This window comes from Gopherus flavomarginatus, chromosome 12 (assembly GCF_025201925.1).
Source record: "Gopherus flavomarginatus isolate rGopFla2 chromosome 12, rGopFla2.mat.asm, whole genome shotgun sequence".
Classification (NCBI taxonomy): Eukaryota; Metazoa; Chordata; order Testudines; family Testudinidae; genus Gopherus; species Gopherus flavomarginatus.
In genome coordinates this window covers 8,139,577-8,160,072 of record NC_066628.1, presented here as the reverse complement: position 1 = coordinate 8,160,072, position 20,496 = coordinate 8,139,577, and the positions used below count along the sequence as shown (strand labels likewise).

At 50.1% G+C, this 20,496-nt stretch overlaps 1 protein-coding gene across 1 annotated transcript in view; it reads right to left on the bottom strand.

Moving 5' to 3' along the window:
• Window positions 1-20,496, bottom strand: part of LOC127033316 (E3 ubiquitin-protein ligase TRIM39-like) — a 227,224-nt gene that overhangs the window by 101,990 nt on the left and 104,738 nt on the right. The gene's annotated exons all lie outside the window — the stretch shown is intronic.

The following is a 20,496-nucleotide window of genomic DNA, read 5'->3' as shown; positions in this document are numbered from 1 at the left end:
TGCTGCCTCCCCCCAACCCTGGTGCCCTAGGCGACCACCTAGGTCGCCTAGTGGTTGCGTCGGCCCAGGACACCTGAAGTGCCTGGCTGTCAAGGTCTTTTTCGCACTTTGAACTTTAGCATCCAAAAAGTGGGGACCTGCTTCCTGCTGATTACAGCAGTGGTGGGACCCTGCTGCCTTTAGCACTGGCCCTGAGCCCCCAGAGACGTTACTGAAATTCAGATTTGGCCATTAAAATTCCCTCCGAGATCGGGGGGCGGGGGGGACTTTTTATGATGGCTGGAACCACCCGCTGGGGCAGCCCCGGGCTCTGCTGACACCAGCTCCTGAGCCTGAAGCTGAGGGGAGCAGGGCGGCGAGTTCTATGGGCCCATAGTGCCTGGCCTCCATGAATATTCAGGGCCCGTGAGCCTGGCTCCACCAATGTTCAGGGCCAGCTCTCTCCTCCGGCCCCACCTGCCACCGCCGCAGGCCTCCCAGCCCCTCCTGCTGCCCCTGGGTGATTTAAAAGGGCCTGGGGGCCCCCAGCTGCCGCCACCACCACCACTGGCAGCACAGCGGGACTGCCCATGTTACAGAGCTCTCCCGGCGATAAAAAATAACCACCTGGAGATAAAGCGCTGCTTATACTGGCGCTTTTCATGCTAAAACTTTTGTCGCTCGGGGGTATGTTTTTTCACTCCCCTGAACGACTTAAGATTTAGTGCTGAAAGTGGCAGTGTAGACACAGGCTAAGGTGGCTTCCTGCTGCGCCTCTCCAGGAAGTGGCCAGCACATCGCTTTAGCCTCGGAGGGGTGGGAGGGGGGCACATGTTGCCCCCACTCTGAGCCACTGCCAGAGGGGTGTGTGGGTCGCTTTCAGGAGCTGGCGCTGCCTGAGTTAAGCGGCGACCCACTGACCCCTCCTGCACCCCAACCCCCTGCCTCATCCCAGAGCCTGCACCCAAACTCCCTCTCAGAGCACGAACCCTCTCCTGCACCCAAACTCCCTCCCAGAGCCTTAGGCAGGGAGAGGAAGTGGGGGCACTTGGACCCATTCTGGGCACCACCAAAAATTATGCAAAGCTGCCGCCTCTGGCAGGGGAGAGGCCCAGAGGAAAGTGGAGGGGTCGGGCAGGAAAGTGACTCTGCACCAACAGCCCCTTCTTGTCCCAGCTCTGCCCCGGAGGGGTGGGGGGGGGGTCTGCGAGTCCTAGAGCTGGTGCCCTTCCCCAGCTCTGCTCCCCTCAGCTCCTACAGGAGCCGAGCCAGCTCCAGCCGGGCGGTGCCTGAGTCACATTCAGTGCGTTCTGACCCCCCCCCCGCCCCCATTGATCAGCTGTTGCTTCCCCCCTCCCCATGCCCCGCCTTTCCCACTCAGCCACTCCGGATTTCAGTTCCCCTCACCTGGCAGCATTCCCCCTCCCCTTCCACCTTCCTCATTCTGCCTCCACCCAGAGAGGTGGCATGGCGGGGGGGGGGGGGGGGAACTGACTGGTGCTTTTTGCTACTGCTGCGTTATGTGCCCAGTCGGACAGGGCTCTGGCAGGGGAATTACTGAGAACCCAGCGATCCCTGGGCGGCAGGAACAGAAGCTTGAGGGGGCATTGACACCCCTGCACTGGCTCACCCAGCAAACTGCCCCTGCCAGGCCCCTCCCCACCACCTCGGGCCCTGGGGGGTGCTGCTACTTTAAGTGGATTTTGCTCTGCCCCAACCAACGGACTGTTACTTTCACCTCCCCTACTTCTGAACTTTCAGATTTGAAGCGTGTGGAAGGCCCAGGCAGGGAGTGGGGCTTGGCCCCGTCAATTCAGCTACCAGTGTAAGACAAGTAACGGTGACTGGTCGGGTCTCAAACCCTCCCGCTCCATGGGAACTGGTGCTGCAGCCTCGATAAGTGACATGGGGACCAGGGCCGGATTTAGGGGCACGTAGCCAAGGCGACTGCCTGGGTGCCAGGCTGGGGGGCGCCAGGCCTGGGGGCTGTTTTAGTTGTTAGCGATAAAAGGAAAAATCGAATGTTTGGAGTGAAACCTTTCAGCTTTTCCTGCGCTCTGTAGGAATTTGCTAATTAGGTGCACTCAGTAGTCACACAGAAACTGAGCATGCTCAGTAACATCTGCTGAAGCCACTGCCCTTCACCTGGCCCTTACTAGGGATAAGATTCTGCTTGTGGCTTTTTACAAGGGTTAAAAGGGGGCAAAGGGGGTGAATCGGAGCAGGGGGGTGGCCAGGGTCTGAGCAGGGGGCGAAAATTGACTGGTCAGGGAGGTCAAGCAGCTAAAAGCAGGGTTAGGAGAGGGGCTGAAGGGCAAAATCAGGGATGGGGGCGGAAGGAGCCGGAGTTAAGTCCAGGGGTGAGGCGCTGCCAGAAGGTGACAGAGGGTAAAACCCCGGCACAGGCAGGGGCCAGGGCCGGCTTTAGGAAGTGCAGGGCCCAATTCGAATATTTTTGGTGGGGCCCCAGCAGGGATGACTTAAAAAACAAAAACATGTAAAAAAAAGCCTTTCATTTCTTAGCAACCAGTTCCCTATAAAAAGTTCTGATTTAAGGGATGTGCCACAGTATGTATTTTTTGTACCAATAGGGTTACTATACGTCCGTATTTTCCTCCCGGATGGCGATTTAAGAACCAAAAAGCCTGACATGTCCAGGAAAATACAGATGTATGTTAACCCTACCTAAAGTTCTTTTTTAAAAAGATGGGCCTGAACTAGAAATGAGCTCCGTTTCACATGTGTGGCTCCCCGCCGTTTCCTGGGGGTGTGCTAGGTGACCAGATATCCCAATTTTATAGGGACAGTCCCGATTTTTGGGTCTTTTTCTTACATAGAATCTTATTACCCCCTACCCCCTGTCCCAATTTTTAACACTTGCTGTCTGATCACCCTAGGGTGTGCACACGTGTGGGTCCCAGCTGCTCCCTTGCCCCCTCATTGAAGCAGGTGTGCAGGGTTACTGCCCTGGGAACTGCAGGCACCAGTGGACATGGGGCTGGCCGGAGGCAGAGCAAGGGCTGACTGGAGACAGGGATTGGTGTGGGGCTGGAGGCAGGGCAGGGGTGCAGGGCTGGCTGCAGGCAGAGGCTGGTGCGGGCCGGCTGCGGGCAGGGGGTGCAGGGCTGGCTGCAGACAGGAACTGGTGCAGGCAGGGCAGGGGGTGCGGGACTGGTGCGGGCAGGGGGTGCAGGTACAGGGAGTACAGTCCACCCTGTATGGTGAGTGCCCGCTCCTCCTCCCTCCCCCACCAGGGTAGCAGCAGCAGCTTGGGGCTCGGGGGCTATTTAAAGGACCGGGGCGGCAGAGGCAGCTGGAGCCTCCCCCCTACTACTCCAGGGCTCTGGGGGCTATTTAAAGGGCCTGGGGCTCCCCTGCTTCTACCACCCCAGCCCTTTAAATAGCTGAGGGAGCCCTGGGGAAGTGGTGGGGCTCCAGCGGCTATTTAAAGGGCTGGGGCGGTAGAAACAACAGGAGCACTGAACTTTTTAAATATCCCCCAGAGCCCCGCAGCCCTACCCCAGGGGTCCAGCAGTGGGGCTCTGGTGGCAATTTAAAGGGCCTGGGGCTCCAGCCCCTGCTGGGAGCCCCAGACCCTTTAAATTGCCTCCTGGGAAAGCCAGGCCATCCCGGTACAGCGCACCGGCTCTTGCCAGTACGCCGTACTGGGGCTTGGGTGCGGGGCCCTCTTAGGGGCAGGGCCCGATTCAGGGGAATTGGTTGAATTGGCCTAAAGCCAGCCCTGGCAGGGGCAGAGGGATGGGTGGAGCAGAGGGGTTTTTTATTTCCCCTCTCACAGACAAAACCTCTCAGCATCGGCTTTCCGGGGCTGGGTTCCTAAAGGCACAGGCATCCCAATGCCTAGTCACTGCAGCTTCTCTTTGATGTAACCTACTGAGCTGCTGCAGCAGGAGACTTTATTCAGTGAGACCAAGCCTTCCCTACACCCCCCCAGACTTAGTGAGGAACAATGGGGGCGGGAGGTATGATGTCATTCAATCATTCAACCCATAAAATAGCACACATTTTGCCACACTAACCCCCCCAAACAGTAACCTAGCTAATAATAATAATAATAATAAATAATAATTTCAACTCATAATTAATAACAAATGTGTGTATACTGTATATGAGATGATATGAGAAATGAAAATGAGCTTGCTTTGGGCTTTTACAAGGCACTTATATCATTTAAACATATTTGGTACCTTGAGTAATAATAACACTTCTTGCAAATCACATAAATAGGGAACCCAAAGGCACAGGGACTAGGGCTGCAGAAAACCCTGTAGGCAAAACATATTGAAAGAACAGGATCATCTTATACAGAGGGCTGAAGGGGGACTCCCATAGTGCATTAACTAACACTTAATAAATACATCAAAATGAAATACATTACAGAGATAAGAACCTGTAATGACAGACTTTACTTCATGAGAAGCTCCAGAGAGAGAAGACCCAGAGGGAATAATAGTAGAGGCAATCCTATGGAGACCAAAGGAGCTGGTAGAGGGAGCAGACAGAGAACAAGAGTAGAGGCAGAGTCACTGCAGGGTTGACCTAGTCTTCTGTCTCTCCCTTGTGGGTGGAAACACGGATCACTATCACTATAGGAGGGAACAGTAGAATGAATGCCCAGAAGAATGAATGACTTGAGGACAATTTCCTGAAGGGACCCTTACCCTTGCAGAGCTTTTCTGGCTCTGACCTTAACATTTCTACACAGGGTGGTTTGGCCCACAGAAATAAAAATCTGCACATCTTCCATCTGGTTTTGGACCAATGGAAAAAACCAGGTACATTCAAGTGACTTTTTAAATTGCCTATGAAACCGAGTTAACAAAATAAATGAGCTTATGAACAATCAGAAAATCTACGTCTCAACTGAAAAAACTATAACTGGACTTCTTGGCAAAGACATTGTAAGTTTTCTTACAGGAGAAGCCACAAACTGTCTGGAAAAAAAGAGTAGACTGAATTACTTGTCTCAGTGAAATTAAATATCCAGAGAATTGCTGGGCCTGTGATGATGATGACCGGGGCTTGCTCACCTGTGGCTCCCCCTCCCAGTACTGTGGAGGCACAGCCAGGCATGTCTGCATCTGCAAGCAGGCACTGCCACAGGTGCAGCTCCCACTGGCCATGCTGATCAATAGACTAGGAGCCTCCCAGCCCATGGAATGGGCTGGGCTGGGGTGAGGTGGGGGCAAAGGCAAAGGGGGAGATTGTAGGGAGCTCTGGAGTAGGGGAGGGGAGTTGTTTGGCACAAAGGGGGGCTCTCTGGAGAGGGTTGACAGGCACAGGGTCATTGGGGGTCTCTTGGAGGGGCAGAGGGTTGTGTGGGTCTCTGTGGGGCAGGGGGGAATGATGGATGGAGCCAACCACAGCCCAGGTCTGCTCTGCAGGGGCTGTTGCTATAGCCCCCTCAGGAAGCCCCCCTCTGTACTGAGCATTTTATGCCAGCCCTGGGATGCCCATCGCTGCTCCTTTCCCCTGCCCATGGCTCCATCTGTCCCCACAACCCACCTGGCTCACCGGCTGTGTCTGTCTGACAGTGACACGCTCCTGCTGCTCGCTCTGCCTGTGGCTCCCTCCCACTCTCTGCTGTGGAGGCAGCCAGGCAGCTCTGGCATCGCCCACTGCAACTCCCATTGGCTGGGGTTCCCGGCCGATGGGCTGTGAGTCGGGTCAGCGCTGAGGCCTCCCCTCAGCACAGAGCAACTCCGAGCTGCCCCCGAAGTGAGAGTGCCCCACATTGCTGACCCATGGTACTGGGACCCCCAAAGCATGGGGCCTGGGGCCCAAACATTATTGGATCTGGGCCCACCTTCAGGAATATTGGTGGAGCATGGGAACCACGGGCCCATATAACTTGCTGCCTATGTTGGCTGCATCTCTGACAACTCACAATTTAGAAGAGTTAAATGCTTGTCGATTGAACCCCAAACAGATGGCGGCTTGTGCATTTGATGGAGCTGCAAACTTCTCTGGAAGACATAGTGGAATACAAGCTTTGCTCAGAGAAAAGTGTAACTCTAACCTCTCTAATACACACTGCAGAGGCCTTATACTCCAACTAGCACTAGTATGAGCTGCAGAATATTCAAACGACGTTTAAAAAGCTATACATTGAATCAAGTATCGGGGTAGCCGTGTTAGTCTGTATCCACACAAAAAAATGAGGAGTCCGGTGGCACCTTGAAGACTAACAGATTTATTTGGGCATAAGCTTCTATGGGTAAAAAACCCACTTCTTCAGATGCATGGAGTGAAAATTACAGGTGCAGGCATTATTATACTGACACATGAAGAGAAGGGAGTTACCTCACAAGTGGAGAACTAGTGTTGACAAGGCCATTTCAATCAGGATGGATGTAGTCCATTCCCAATAATTGATGCGGAGGTGTCAATACCAAGAGTGGGAAAGTTGCTTTTGTAGTGAGCCAGTCACTCCCAGTTGCTATTCAAGCCCAAATTAAAGGTGTTAAATTTGCAAATGAATTTTAGTTCTGCAGTTTCTCTTTGAAGTCTGTTTTTCAAGGGTTTTTTTTTTGTTCGTTTGGTTATTTTTAAATCTGTTTTAGAATGTCCAGGGAGATTGAAATGTTCTCCTACTGGTTTTTGTATGTTACCATTCCTGATGTTCAATTTGTGTCCACTTATTCTTTTACGGAGAAACTGTCCGGTTTGGCCAATGTGCATGGCAGAGGGGCATTGCTGTCATATGATGGAATATATCACATTAGTAGATGTTGTCATAAACAGATAGTTAAGGGTTAATGTCTCTTTTACCTGTAAAGGGTTAACAAACAGGGAACCAAACACCTGACCAGAGGACCAATCAGGAAACTAGATACTTTCAAATCGCGGTGGAGGGAAGCCTTTGTTTGTGTTTTTTGGGTTCGGCTTTGTTCTCTCTGGGTCCTGAAAGGGACTAAATGTGCAACCAGGTTTCTTGCCAATCTCCCTGATACAGTCTTTTATATATTCAGAATAGTGAGTATTTAGTAAGAAAGGCAGTTATAGTCTTGTGATTGTTTTCTGTATTTGCAAAGGTGTAGTTTGCTGGAAGTATTTTAAATTGTATTTTTGCTGGGGGGAGGCTTCTTTCTAGTGTCTATAAGCTGAAAGACCCTGTAACTTTTACCATCTAAAATTGCAGAGATAACTTTTACTTTTTTCTTTCTTTTTATTATAAGTTTTGCTTTTAAGATCTGTCTGATTTTTTCCCCCTGGTTGAGAATCAAGAGAATTGAGTCTGTACTTAACAGGGAGGGGAGAAGGGTGGAATCCCTTTGTTTTAGATTCATGGAGCTTGAATCTGATTATCTCTCCAGGATAACCCAGGGAGGGAACGCCAGGGAACGGGGAGAGAAGAGGGTGAGGAACCAACCTGATTTCTCTGTGTTGTGATTCAAGGAGTTTGAATCACGGTGATCTCCTAGTGTACCCAGGGCGGGAAAGATCTGGGAGGAAGAAAGGAGAAGGGGAGGGAAATGGTTTATTCCCCTGTGTTGTAAGACTCAAGGAATTTGGGTCTTGGGGTCCCCAGGGAAGGTTTTTGGGGGGACCAGAGTGCCCTAAAACACTATATATTTTTGGGTGGTGGCAGTGTATCAGATCTAAGCTGGTAATTCAGCTTAGAGAAATTCATGCTGGTACCTCAATTTTTTGGACTCTAAGGTTCAGATTGCGGAAAGATACTATGACAGATGTGCAGGTAAATGAGTCCCTGATGGTGTGGCTCATGTGGTTGGGTCCTCTGATGGTGTTGCTAGGCTAGATATGGGGACAGAGTAGGCAACAAAGGATTGATTCCTGGGTTAGTGTTTCTATGGTGTGGTGTGTAGTTGCTGGTGGTATTTGGTTCAGATTGGGGATCTGTCTGTAAGAGAGGACTAGCCTACCTGCCAAGGTCTGTGAGAGTGAGGGATCATTTTCCAGGATAAGTTGTAGATCGCTGATGATGTGCTGGAGAGGTTTTATCTGGGGGCTGTATGTGGTGGCCAGGGGTGTTCTGTTATTTTCACTGCTGGGACACTGGTACAGTTGATCAGTAATAGCACAGGACAATGATAACAAGGGTGATGTCTGGCTGAGTTACTAATGTTCTCAAGTCATGATTTAAAGACTTTAAGCAATAGAGAATCCACTATTTACTCTAGTTTAAATCAGAAAGTGACCCGTGCCCCATTGTGCAGAGGGAAAAAAAAACAAAAACCCAGCAGAGTCTCTGCCAATCTGATTTAATATTCCTTCCTGACTCCCAAAATGGTGATCACTTAGACTCTGAGCATGTCAGCAAGACCCACCAATCAGACACCTGGGAAAGAATTCTCTGTAGCAACTCAGAGCCCTCCCCGTCTTATATCCCATCTCTGGTCATTGGAGATATTTGCTACGGTCGCCAATGGGACATATGGCACTGTAGGCAACGTCATCATACCATCCCCCAGGTGGCTGTGAAACCTCAGCCTAAGTTTCTAGCTTTATGGTTACAGAGATAACTTTGAAAATGAGAACAGGCAATGACTGCCTGAATCTGCAGACAGCCTAAAACAGCAGCTCTGAAAAGAGAGAACTGCACCAGGCATCTGAGTCAAGGCCTCATGGAGCTTATGATGGTATGGTATATTATATGTTGTATTAATATGGCTGGAATCAATGGACCCAAAGAACCAAAGGTGTTAACATGACCCTGTGACTTTCTAATATTAAGCACTTTTAAACAAAGTTTGGGGTTTGGTTTTCAGAGACCTCAGCCTGCCAAGTCCCATGGCAAACACACCATGAAACATCCCTTCAACCCTTTATTAAAGATACAGAAAAGAAGGACAAACGGTTAAAACATTTGAAATTTAAAGTATTGAGTCAGGCTCTCATTTTAATAACATGCCTTGTTTCCATTAGCTGCAGAGAGATTTTAGAAGGAAGCACCCCCCTGTATGTCAGTCTTTATGGTTTCTGAGTGATGGCCATGTTAGTCTGTATCAGCAAAAGCAACAGGGAATCCTTGTGGCACCTTAGAGACTAACAAATGTATTTGGGCACAAGCTTTTGTGGGCTAAAACCTACTTCTCAGATGCATGGAGTGAAAAATATAGTAAGCAGAATAAATATTACAGCACATGAAAAGATGGGAGCTGCCTTACCAAGTGAGGGGGTCAGTGCTAAAGAGGCCAATTCAATTAAGGTGGAAGTGGCCTATTCTCAACAGTTAACAAGAAGGGGTGAATATCAAAGGAGGGAAAATTACAAATGGTAATAGCTGTTCTTTTGAGTAAAAGGGAAGAAGTTAGTTGAGATGGGCTGGACCTGCCATTACTTCTGTGAAAGTCCAATCCCATTTTCTAGATGACCAAACAAGACAAGCCCACGAGGAGAGGGAAAAAAACAGCAGAGAGGAACTGAACCTTCTGTCTGTAAGTCTGGGTATGGCTACACTTACAGCTGTACAGCGCTGGGAGTTACAGCTGTCTTCGTACAGCTGTGCAGGGAAAGCGCTGCAGTGTGGCCACACTGAGAGCTACTAGCGCTGCAGTGTGGCCACATTTGCAGCGGTGTTGGGAGTGGTGCATTATGGGCAGCTATCCCACAGAGCACTTCGTCCCATTTTGGCGCCGTGGGTTGTGGGAAGGGGACGGAAGCGGGTCATTCCGCTTCCTGTCCCAACACCCCAAGGTGCATCGCTTCACATCCCAGCAGTCACTGTTTTTCTGTCCACGTTTGGCACCATTGTGAATCTCCCAACGGTTTCTGTGCAGCGCGATTTCTGCGGGAAATGGAGCCCGAGCTGCTGAGGATTTTGCTGATGAGTGTCGCCAGCACATCACTTTTGGTAGTTGAGCTATTCCTTCAGCTCCAAAGTGACAGTGAGGAGTCGGACGATGATATTGAGTCGCGTGACGCGTACGACACGAAATTGCTTGTGGCATTCACGGAAATGCTCAGCACCGTGGAACGCCACTTGTGGGCTCGGGAAACAAGCACTGAGTGGTGGGATCACATCATCATGAAAGTCTGGGATGACGAGCAGTGGCTGCAGAACTTTCGGATGAGAAAAGCCACTTTCATGGGACTGTGTGAGGAGCTCGCCCCCACATTGCGGCTCAAGGACACAAGATTGAGAGCTGCCCTGCCAGTGGAGAAGTGGGTGGCTATTGCAATCTGGAAGCTGGCAACTCCAGACAGCTACTGATCGGTCGCGAACCAGTTTGGAGTGGGAAAGTCGATCGTTGGAATCATGTTGATGCAAGTTTGCAGGGCCATTAATCGCATCCTGCTAAAAAGAACAGTGACTCTGGGGAACGTGCAGGACATTCTGGATGGCTTTGCACAAATGGGTTTCCCTAACTGTGGAGGCGCGATAGATGGGATGCATGTTCCTATTCTGGGCACCACCCCACCTAGCATCCGAGTACATTAATCAGAAGGGGTATTTCTCTATAGTTCTCCAGACGCTTGTGGATCATAGTGGGCGTTTCATTGACATTAACACAGTCTGGCCTGAAAAGGTGCATGATGCATGCATCTTTCGGAACAGTGGCCTGTTCAGGAAGATGCAGGCTGGGACTTTTTTCCCAGACCGGAAGATCACAGTAGGGGACATCGAAATCCCCATTGTGATCCTTGGAGACCCCGCTTACCCATTAATGCCTTGGCTCATGAAACCATATACAGGGAAGCTTGACAGGAGCAAGGACCAGTTCAACTACAAGCTGAGCCGGTGCCGAATGACTGTGGAGTGTGCTTTTGGCCGTTTAAAAGGGTGCTGGAGATCTCTGTATGGGAAGCTAGACTTGGGGGAAAGCAGCATCCCTGCAGTTATATCCGCGTGCTGTACCCTCCATAATATTTGTGAAGGGAAGGGTGAAACATTCAGTCAGGAATGGACCTCCGAGGTTCAACACCTGGAGGCTGAATTTGCACAGCCAGAGAGCAGGGCTACTAGAGAGGCCCAGCACAGGGCTACAAGGATTAGGGATGCCTTGAGGGGGGAATCTGAGGCTGAAAACCAACAGTAATGTTTGGTGCCTTGCACGGGAGTAAAATGCAGTGGTTACAATGTTAGTAGGAACTGTTTTTCCTAAAATGATTTGCAGTGCCTGTTTCTTTCCTGGGCTAAGGTATCTTTCACTTTCTGCAATAATAAAGACTGTTTCAAAGCCAAAAATTCATTTATTGAAAAGAAAATAACTTTCTTGACAGACACACAACACTTTGGGAACCTAAAAGGGCAGGGGGGTGGGGTGGTGAACTGTACAGTCACAGTTTTGAATATGTCCTGTCTGGAGTGCTGTGCAATGACTGCTTCACTTCAGGATGCCTATACTGCATGGTGATGGGGGTTGAGTGCAGAGGGTAAGGGTTGTAGTTCTCAGGGCTGGTTGGTGAACCTACAGGTGTTGGGGGCAGTTGGTGGTGGTAAGAACCTGGATGCGGGGGAAGAGGGTTTGGAGCTGACATTGGGGCACAAGGGAAAGAGCTTGGGGGGGGGGGGCGGCATGGTAGTGCTCTGCTTTCATGGCTACGAGTGACTGGATAGAGTCTGCTTGGCACACCAGGATGCTTATCAGCTGCTTTGTGCTTTTCTTCTTAGCCACTGCGTTTATCTGGCGGAGCCTGCTTTCCCTTTTCCTCCAGTCCCGCAGTTTTTTACTCTCTCTGGCAGAGTGATCCATAACTGCTTTCAGCATGTCTTCTCTGCTTTTTCGCGGCTTCTTCCTGAGGTTTTGTAGCCTCTGAGCAGTCGATGATATGGGCAGTCGAGTAGTCAAGGACACTTTTCGAAAGGCAAAAATGGCAACAGTTAACAGAGGCAGCATTGTTTATAATCTCACCCAGATAGTTATTCCCACACAGTGAAGGAGTTTACATTCTTCACTTTAGCATACTTTTCCCATACCAAACAGAGCACACATAACCCACATGAGCCAGGAAATGGTGAGTAAGGGGGACTGATTGCTTCAGAGATGTGCAGGGGTTTATGTGCGTTGGGGAAAGCAAACTGCTGCAGGGGGCATCTACACTGAACAGTTTCCCAACATTTTCCACAGGAGTTAATCCTGGAAGATATCTCGCTGCTGTGGGTCACCTGGGAAGAGCGGGAGGGTCTTCTACAGCAATGCGGATTCCGCCCTGCCCCCTATGCAGCTTGCCTGTGTGCAACAATGGTCCCCCCACCCCTCACGGCACAGTGATGCGGACGCGTTAGCCTGACTGGGATAAGGACCACAGTGGCTCTCCCTATAAACTTGCGCAAGTGCATTGCCCATGCTCTGGCTGAAACTTGTGAAGAGATTACCGAGGCCGATTACCGCGACATGATAGACCACATGAATGGGCTATTCCACTTCCAGGCATGCATGCATGCAGCCTTAACCCCCCCCCTCCTCTCCCGAAACATTTCCATCCTGAAAATAAAAGCCGCTTACCGGGAACCCACTCCTCTGCTTGTCCTTCACCAAGTACCGGCTCCTGCGACTAGCTACCTTCCTCCTGGCTTGAGAAGAGCTCCTGGCTGCATGCCTCCTGGGACTCTCGGTTTCCTCTCCCCCTCCCCCTCCCCTCCACTCCCCCCCCCCCCGCTCTGAAGTGTCCATCGTGGTCGTCGGATTGGCAGTGGGGTCACCCCCTAGTATCGCTTCCAGCTCCTTGTAAAAATGGCAGGTCAGGGCAGCACCTGAGGGCGGTTTCCCTCACGGGCTTTTGCAATAGGCACTCCGCAGCTCCTTCACTTTAACCCTGCACTGCACCGCGTCCCGGTCATGGCCCCTTTCCAGCATGGCCCTTGAGATCTGCCCATAGGTATCGTAATTCCTATGGCTGGAGCGCAGCTGTGACTGTACAGCTTCCTCACCCCAAACACTGATGAGGTCCAGCAACTCGCCATTGCTCCATGCTGGGGCTCGTTTGGTGCATGAAGGCATGGTCACTGAGAAAGATTCTGATTGCACTCCACAGCTAGCTGAGCAAACAGGAAGGGGATTTTAAAAATTCCCGGGGCATTTAAAGGGCGGGTCACCTGAGGCCAGGGAAGTAGAGTGTGAACTGATGAGCAGAGTGGCTGAACAGGCATTCTGGGATACCTCCGAATACTCTGGAGGCCAATTACAGCGCTTTTGGTGGCCACACTGGCGGAGCGGCGCTGCATCACCAGCACTGCAATTGTTATACCCCAGGCAGAACAGGAGTACAGCCAGCGCTGCAGCCAGGGAGATGCAGCGCTGTATGTGCCTTGCAAGTGTGGCCAGTGAGTAAGTTGCACTGTAAACCCACCACCAGTGCTGCATCTCTTCAGTGTAGCCAAGCCCTCTGACTTTGACTTGTAGCCTCGCTGCTGGAGAATCACAGCACGGTCTGATCAGCCACTCTGAGGACAGAGCAAACTTTTACCAGCATCGGGCTGCTTAGGGCATTGCTTGTAGCTACATCTTTCCGGCCACAGGCTTAAAGCTGTGTTGCAAAATATACAGAAGGCAAAAAGAGCAGGATAGGACAGAGAAAGGTAGGTAGGGAAGGAAAAGGACATACGGGGTATGTGTGTGTGATAAAGTCTCTTATCTCAGGTGGTGTCTGGGATGGAGTCAGAGTCGGTGGAGGTGGTGATGCCACCTGGGTCCCTCCCTGGCTCTGTCTGATCAGCGCATCCATCTGGATCAGGACTATGAAGGCCCAACCATGTAATGGTGGATTCTGAGGTCCCACGAGATGGTGGGGTGGCAGCCATGATGGTGAAGCTCTCTCTTTCCGGCTCACCCGGCTCCCGGTCAGCCAGCAGCTAATTTCCCCCCAAATTCTCTTTTAGAGGACCCCAAGGGGGAGCAGTGGGTGGAATAGCCCATCCTCTCAGTATTATGTTCACCAGCTTGGCCTAATTTCAGACACACCCATTGTGGTCCATTCATTTCCCATCCCACACTTCTCATGTTTACCAGGCATGATCTTAACACAGTCCTGGAGTTAAACCAGGAGCCTGTCTGCTGGGATTGATTCAGTCGGCCTGTCTCCCACCAGAGCCAGCAGTAGGCATAAGCAGACTAAGCAGTAGCTTAGGGCCCTGAGCAAATCAGGGTCCATGATTTGTGGAAATAATGCAGTTAGAATTCTCAGGGGTGGGGCAGGGCCACCTCCCCCCAACCCCCCCCCCCACACACTATTCCTGCTTCGGGCACCCAATGGGGTAGCTCCAGCTCTGTTTGCAGCTCTTCCTATCAGCATGTATTGTTATGGGCTTTTGTGATATTTTATTAATGTTTGCTCACTTCTAACAGCTCAGCTCACCATCCAGGGACATTTTTACCCTGAACATCACAACATTCCCCGGTGATGGAATTTAGCATTTTTCCAAGATCCCAGAGAATTCAGCAGGTTTGTTGCATGCAGCCAGGCACCATTTTGCGTTTTTGTTTCCCTGGCTTGCTGGGACCTGTGTCTTGGAGAAGAGCAGAGCAGCTGGGGCCCAGGAGAGGAGTGTCTGAGCCAGGCTGTCTGAACAACATTGCAGGAGCTGAGGCCCAAAGGGTGGGGCTGGGCCACCTGGAGAGTATAGCAGCAAACCTTGTCCCTCAAATAGTCATGGGTTAATTTTGCATGAGTTATTGAGCATTTTCAGCCACGAGTCCTGTATGTGTTTGTATGGTGGGGCTGGGATTGAGGAATATTCCAGGGCACTAGAATTAACCTGGCCACTGAGTCTAGCGTCTGCTGAAGCAGACTGTGGTCCCATTGTTTACACAGGACTGAGGTAATTACAGGGACTCATAGACTCTCAGACTTTAATGTCAGAAGGGACCATTATGATCATCTAGTCTGACCTCCTGCCCAAAGCAGGTCACAGAATCCTACCCATCCACTTATATAACAAACCCCTAACCTATGTCTGAGTTATTGAAGTCTTCAAATTGTGGTTTGAAGACCGCAAGCTGCAGAGAATCCTCCAGCAAGTGACCCATGCCCCATGCTGCAGAAGAAGGCGAAAAACCTCCAGGGCCTCTGCCAATATGCCCCGGAGGAAAATTCCTTCCCTACACCAAATATGGTGATCAGCTAAACCCTGAGCATGTGGGCAAGACTCACCAGCCAGCACTCAGGAAAGAATTCTCTGCAGTAACTCAGATCCCATCCCATCTAACATCCCATCACAGACCACTGGGCATACTTACCTGCTGATAATCAAAGATCAATTGCCAAAATTAATTGCCAAAATTAGGCTATCCCATCATACCATCCCTTCCATAAACTTATCAAGCTTAGTGTCATGGTATAAACCCCCACTCTGAACCTTAATGTCCAAAAGATGGGAGTACCAGCATAAATTCCTCGAAGCTCAATTACCAGCTTAGTACTTGTAGCGCTGCCACCAACCAGGAAATCCAGGGCCTGGTACACTCCGGTCCCCCCCAAACCTTGCCCGGGGACCCCCAAGACCCAGTCCCTCTGGATCTTAACACAAGGAAAATAAATCCTTTCCCTCACCGTTGCTGTTGTCAGAGGTGTGTTGTCAGATGCTACCGGTGTGGTGCTCTGCTCTCTCTCTGTTGGTATTACTCGGCTGCGTGCGTGTGTTCCCTCTTGTGCTGCCCCAGCTCTGAGCAGATAGCTGACACAGCAGACCCGAAGAGAACCCCTAATGACCACAGAGTCTAGTAAGGTACGAAGGCACGTCGTCCAGGTTTATTGCGCTCGGACACAATTGCAGTTCCCTCCAGATTGTTACTCTACAGGGCATACTACGAGAAAGTACCTCTTGGCAATGGACTCGGCTCAGTCAGTGGCGGGACTTTCCACTGCCCCCTCGGCCGGACAAAGACATCGCCCCAGGGATACATTTTTATGCACAGGTACAAACAAGTTACACATCACTCCTGACGTATTGAGGTGCAGCCCCTCTAGGCAGCAAGGTACAACCCCTCTACGTAGTAAGGTGCCGCCTCTCACCTTGTACATGTTGGCTCGATCAAAACAACTCTATCCATCATATTACCCTTTTGCCCCTGTCATTGAGACGGGTCAGTCTGTTCCTTGTTATCTGTGTGGAATGTGCAAGTATGTGAATGTTCTGATCTCTAGTGTTCAGTACCTTTTAGGTACGTATCTTCTTGCAGCACCAGCCCTTTCCTTGCCAGCTTCTGTGAGCAGGGCCTGCCTCTGGCTCACAGCTTCACTTTGCTTTATGTTAGCAAAGTCTTGGCCATTACTTTAGTTCAGGCCTCAGGTCTCATACTGGGCCTTCACTTACTACAGTTGCCTCTCCCAGACTTCCCCTCCCTGGGTTACCCTGGAAGATCACTGTGATTCAAACTTCTTGAATCTTAAAACAGAGAGGAAAATTCACCTTCCTCCCTCCTTCTCTTTCCCCCTCACAGACTGTCCCTGAGAGAGAAAGTAATCCTAACACAGAGATAAACTTTCTCCCCACCAATTCCCTGGTGGATCCAGACCCAGTCCCGTGGGGTCTCACCAGAATAAAAAAAACAATCAGATTCTTAAACAAGAAAAGCTTTTAATTAAAGAAAGAAGAACAGTAAAAATTATCTTTGTAAATTTAAGATGGAATATGTTACAGGGTCTTTCAGCTATAGACACTGGGAATACCCTCCCAGGCTAAATATACAAGTACAAATTAAAATCCTTTCAGCAAAATACAAATTTGAACTTCTTCCAGCCAAATACACATTTGCAAATAAAGAAAACAAACATAAGCCTAACTCGCCTTATCTACCTAGTACTTACTATTCTGGACATATAAGAGACTGTATCAGAGAGATTGGAGAGAAACCTGGTTGCACGTCTGGTCGCTCTCAGAACCCAGAGAGAACAACAACCGAAAACTAACAGCATGCACAAAAATTTCCCTCCCTGAAGATTTGAAAGTATCCTGTCCCCTGATTGGTCCTCTGGTCTGGTGACAGCCAGGCTTACTGAACTTGTTAACCCTTTATAGTCAAAAGAGACATGAAGTACTCCTGTTCTATTGACCCTTAACTATCTGTTTATGACACTTAATCTTAAAGCCAGATATGTCTTTTGCCCCCACTACTTCCCTTGGAAGGCTGTTCCAGAACTTCACCCCTCTAATGGTTAGAAATCTTCGTCTAATTTCAAGTCTAAACTTCCCAGTGTCCAGTTTATAACCATTTGTTCTTGCGTCCACATTGGTACTAAGCTTAAATAATTCTCTCCCTCCCTAATATTAATCCCTCTGATATATTTATAAAGAGCAAGCATATTCCCCCTCAACCTTCTTTTGGTTAGGCTAAACAAGCCAAGCTCTTTGAGTCTCCTTTCATAAGACAGGTTTTCCGTTCCTCGGATCATCCTAGTAGCCTGTCTCTGAACCTGTTCCAGTTTGAATTCATCCTTCTTAAACATGGAAGACCAGAACTGCACACAGTATTCCAGACGAGGTCTCACCAGTGTCTTATATAACGGTACTAACACCTCCTTATTTTTGCTGGAAATGCCTCGCCTGATGCATCCTAAAACTGCATTAGCTTTTTTAATGGCCATATCATATTGGCAGCTCATAGTCATCCTGTGATCAACCAATACTCCAAGGTCCTTCTCCTCCTCTGTTGCTTCCAACTGATGTGTCCCCAATTTATAACTAAAATTCTTATTATTAATCCCTAAATGCATGACCTTGCACTTTTCACTATTAAATTTAATCCTGTTACTATTACTCCAGTTTACTAGGTCATCCAGATCTTCCTGTATGATATCCTGGTCCTTCTCTGTGTTAGCAATACCTCCCAGCTTTGTGTCATCCGCAAACTTTATTAGCACATTCCCGCTTTTTGTGCCAAGGTCAGTAATAAAAAGGTTAAATAAGATTGGCCCCAAAACTGATCCCTGAGGAACTCCACTAGTAACCTCCTTCCAGCCTGACAGTTCGCCTTTCAGTACGGCCCGTTGTAGTCTCCCCCTTACCAGTTCCTTATCCACCTTTCAATTTTCATATTGATCCCCATCTTTTCCAATTTAACTAATAATTCCCCATGTGGAACCGTGTCAAATGCCTTACTGAAATTGAGGTAAATTAGATCTACTGCATTTCCTTTGTCTAAATAATCTGTCACCTTCTCAAAGAAGGAGATCAGGTTGGTTTGGCACGATCTACCTTTCGTAAAACCATGTTGTATTTTGTCCCAATTACCATTGACCTAAATGTCCTTAACTACTTTCTCCGTCAAAATTTTTTCCAAGACCTTACATACTACAGATGTCAAACTAACAGGCCTATAGTTACTCAGATCACTTTTTTTCCCTTTCTTTAAAATATGAACTATGTTAGCAATTCTTCAGTAGTACGGTACAACCCCTGAGTTTACCGATTCATTAAAAATTCTTGCTAATGGGCTTGCAATTTCGTGTGCCAGTTTGTAGCGAGGGGGCCCCACGCTCCTAAGGAGAACAGGCCAGACAGGGCGCGGCCGCAGGCAGAGCCCTCGCCGCCTGTCCCCACCCCCTGGAAGTCAAGGAGCGGGAAGGAAGTCCAAGGCCACCGCCGCCTGTCTCTGCCCCCCGGCTCTGGGGGCTAGCGAAGCTGGGAGATTGGAACAGCTCAGAAACGACTCCACAGGACTCTGCTGGTAGGGGGGGTCACTCACTGCAACCCCAGCTGAATTGCTCCCTTGGTATTTCTTGGCTCCTGGCACTGATTAGTCAGAGGAGCTGCTGCTATCAAAGGGCTTCTCTCCTGGGATTTGGGGAATAAAGTGTCACTTTCCCACAGGGAACTCAGCTGTGGCTGTAGAAATGCTCGCACAGATTCAGACACCTGCCCAGTCACTTCTCCACTGCCAGGTTCCTGTTTGTTTGCTGTTCTGCTGTGTTTACTGACAGCTGTAGGAACCGATCACCAGTTGTAATTTTCCTGGGGGCACTGTTGGGAGTGTGCAGGTGTTTTCATCATCAGCTCACTAAGGGGACACTCCAGAGTGAGAGGGTGAAAGATGGATAGGAAACACCTAGGGCCAGACTGGGTGCAACTGATGCAGGGAGGGGGAGATTTTCTAAAGCTCCTAAGGGATTCAGGAGCACAAGCCCCATTGATCCTAACTCCCCTGTGGTTGTGAAAATCTCACCCTCTGAGTGTAAATTGCACCTGTCTGTGCCCTCGAGGCCCTTTGAATTCTGAGGATGCGGGGGGGGGGAGACACTCACCCCAAGGGAGGGCAGGGGAGGCAGCTGCTGCTCTCAGGAGGTTTCTGGCAGGGAGTGGGGAGATTTATGTCTCACTGGCAGGCTATCAGTGGCTGCCACTGAATGCAGGTGCTCAGTGAGTGACTCACCTGCCAGCCCTGTTCTCACCTACTTCCTCCCCAGTGCAGCTGCTCTTTGGGCTGCTGTCCTGGCCTGAGGTAGGTTACAGCCACTTCACCTTGTCACAGTACAGAACCAGCCAGAGCTCCCATCGGTGCTATGTGGTGTGATCCCCAGTGAAGTTAGCCCTTGTGGGAAGCCCCCCACTGTCCTTCACATCAACACAGCCTCTTGCAGGCGCTGGAGGCTATGGAGGCCTAGGGCCATGTTTTCAAGAGAGCTCAGCTCTGAACTGCTCGCAGGCAGGGGCCTGTGTGATGTAGGCAGGTTTCCGGGGGCTCTGAGCAGCCACACTCAGGAGGGCAGGGGGGCAGTGGAGCAATCTCTCACTAGTTTGAGGTGTACCCCAAACTATCACAGACACTGCAGAAGAAAGTCACAAAGATGATTTGGAGGCTAGAGCAAACACCTCACAGTAGGAGACGGAAGGAGATCGATCTGTTCAGTTTAGCAAAGAGAAGAGTGAGAGGTGACTTTCTGTCATGGATTCACAAGGCCTGGTCTGTGCCCTGGCCTTCAGCCAGGCCCTTGAGAGTGACCCCTTGATTGTGCTGGACCCCATGACCCATACAATTCCACAGAGGCAAGTCCATGGCTTCAATGACTCAGAAACTGGGCCTTGAACATTAGCTATCACTGGCTTTCTCCATGGCTTCCTGCAGCAAGTCCAGCTAAGCTAGACTCCTGCAGGAGACTTGTTCTACCCCTTCAGGGCTCAGTGCTCTCAGCGAGTATCTGTAGAGACACCAGGCAGCCTTTTCCACACCAACTAACAATGTGTTAGTCCCCTGGCCTACAGAGTCTGAAAATCCTTAGGTCAGCACAGAGAAGCAAAGTTTGAGAAGGGGTCAGAGCTGGAGCTCGGCCGAGCGGTGCTGCTGGAGGATCCAGATTGACTTGTGCTCTCTCCCTGTCCCTTTTTTGTCGCTCAGTCCCAAGTGAGTTCCTGTGTCCCTGTCAGCCCAGTCCTTTAACACAGACACCTGACACCTTTGCCCTTTGTGCTCCAGCTCTGGGCTATTGCTCCTCTTCCTTGTAGAGAGGTGGGGGGGAAGAAACTTGGTGTATGAGTTGATGCTCATTCATTGAGGATTCCCATTATCTTTTCAAGGTCCTCCATTGATATGGGTTGATTCCATCCCAGACAGTCCTAGTGGCTCTACATCTCAGACACCTAGCCTGTTCGGCCAC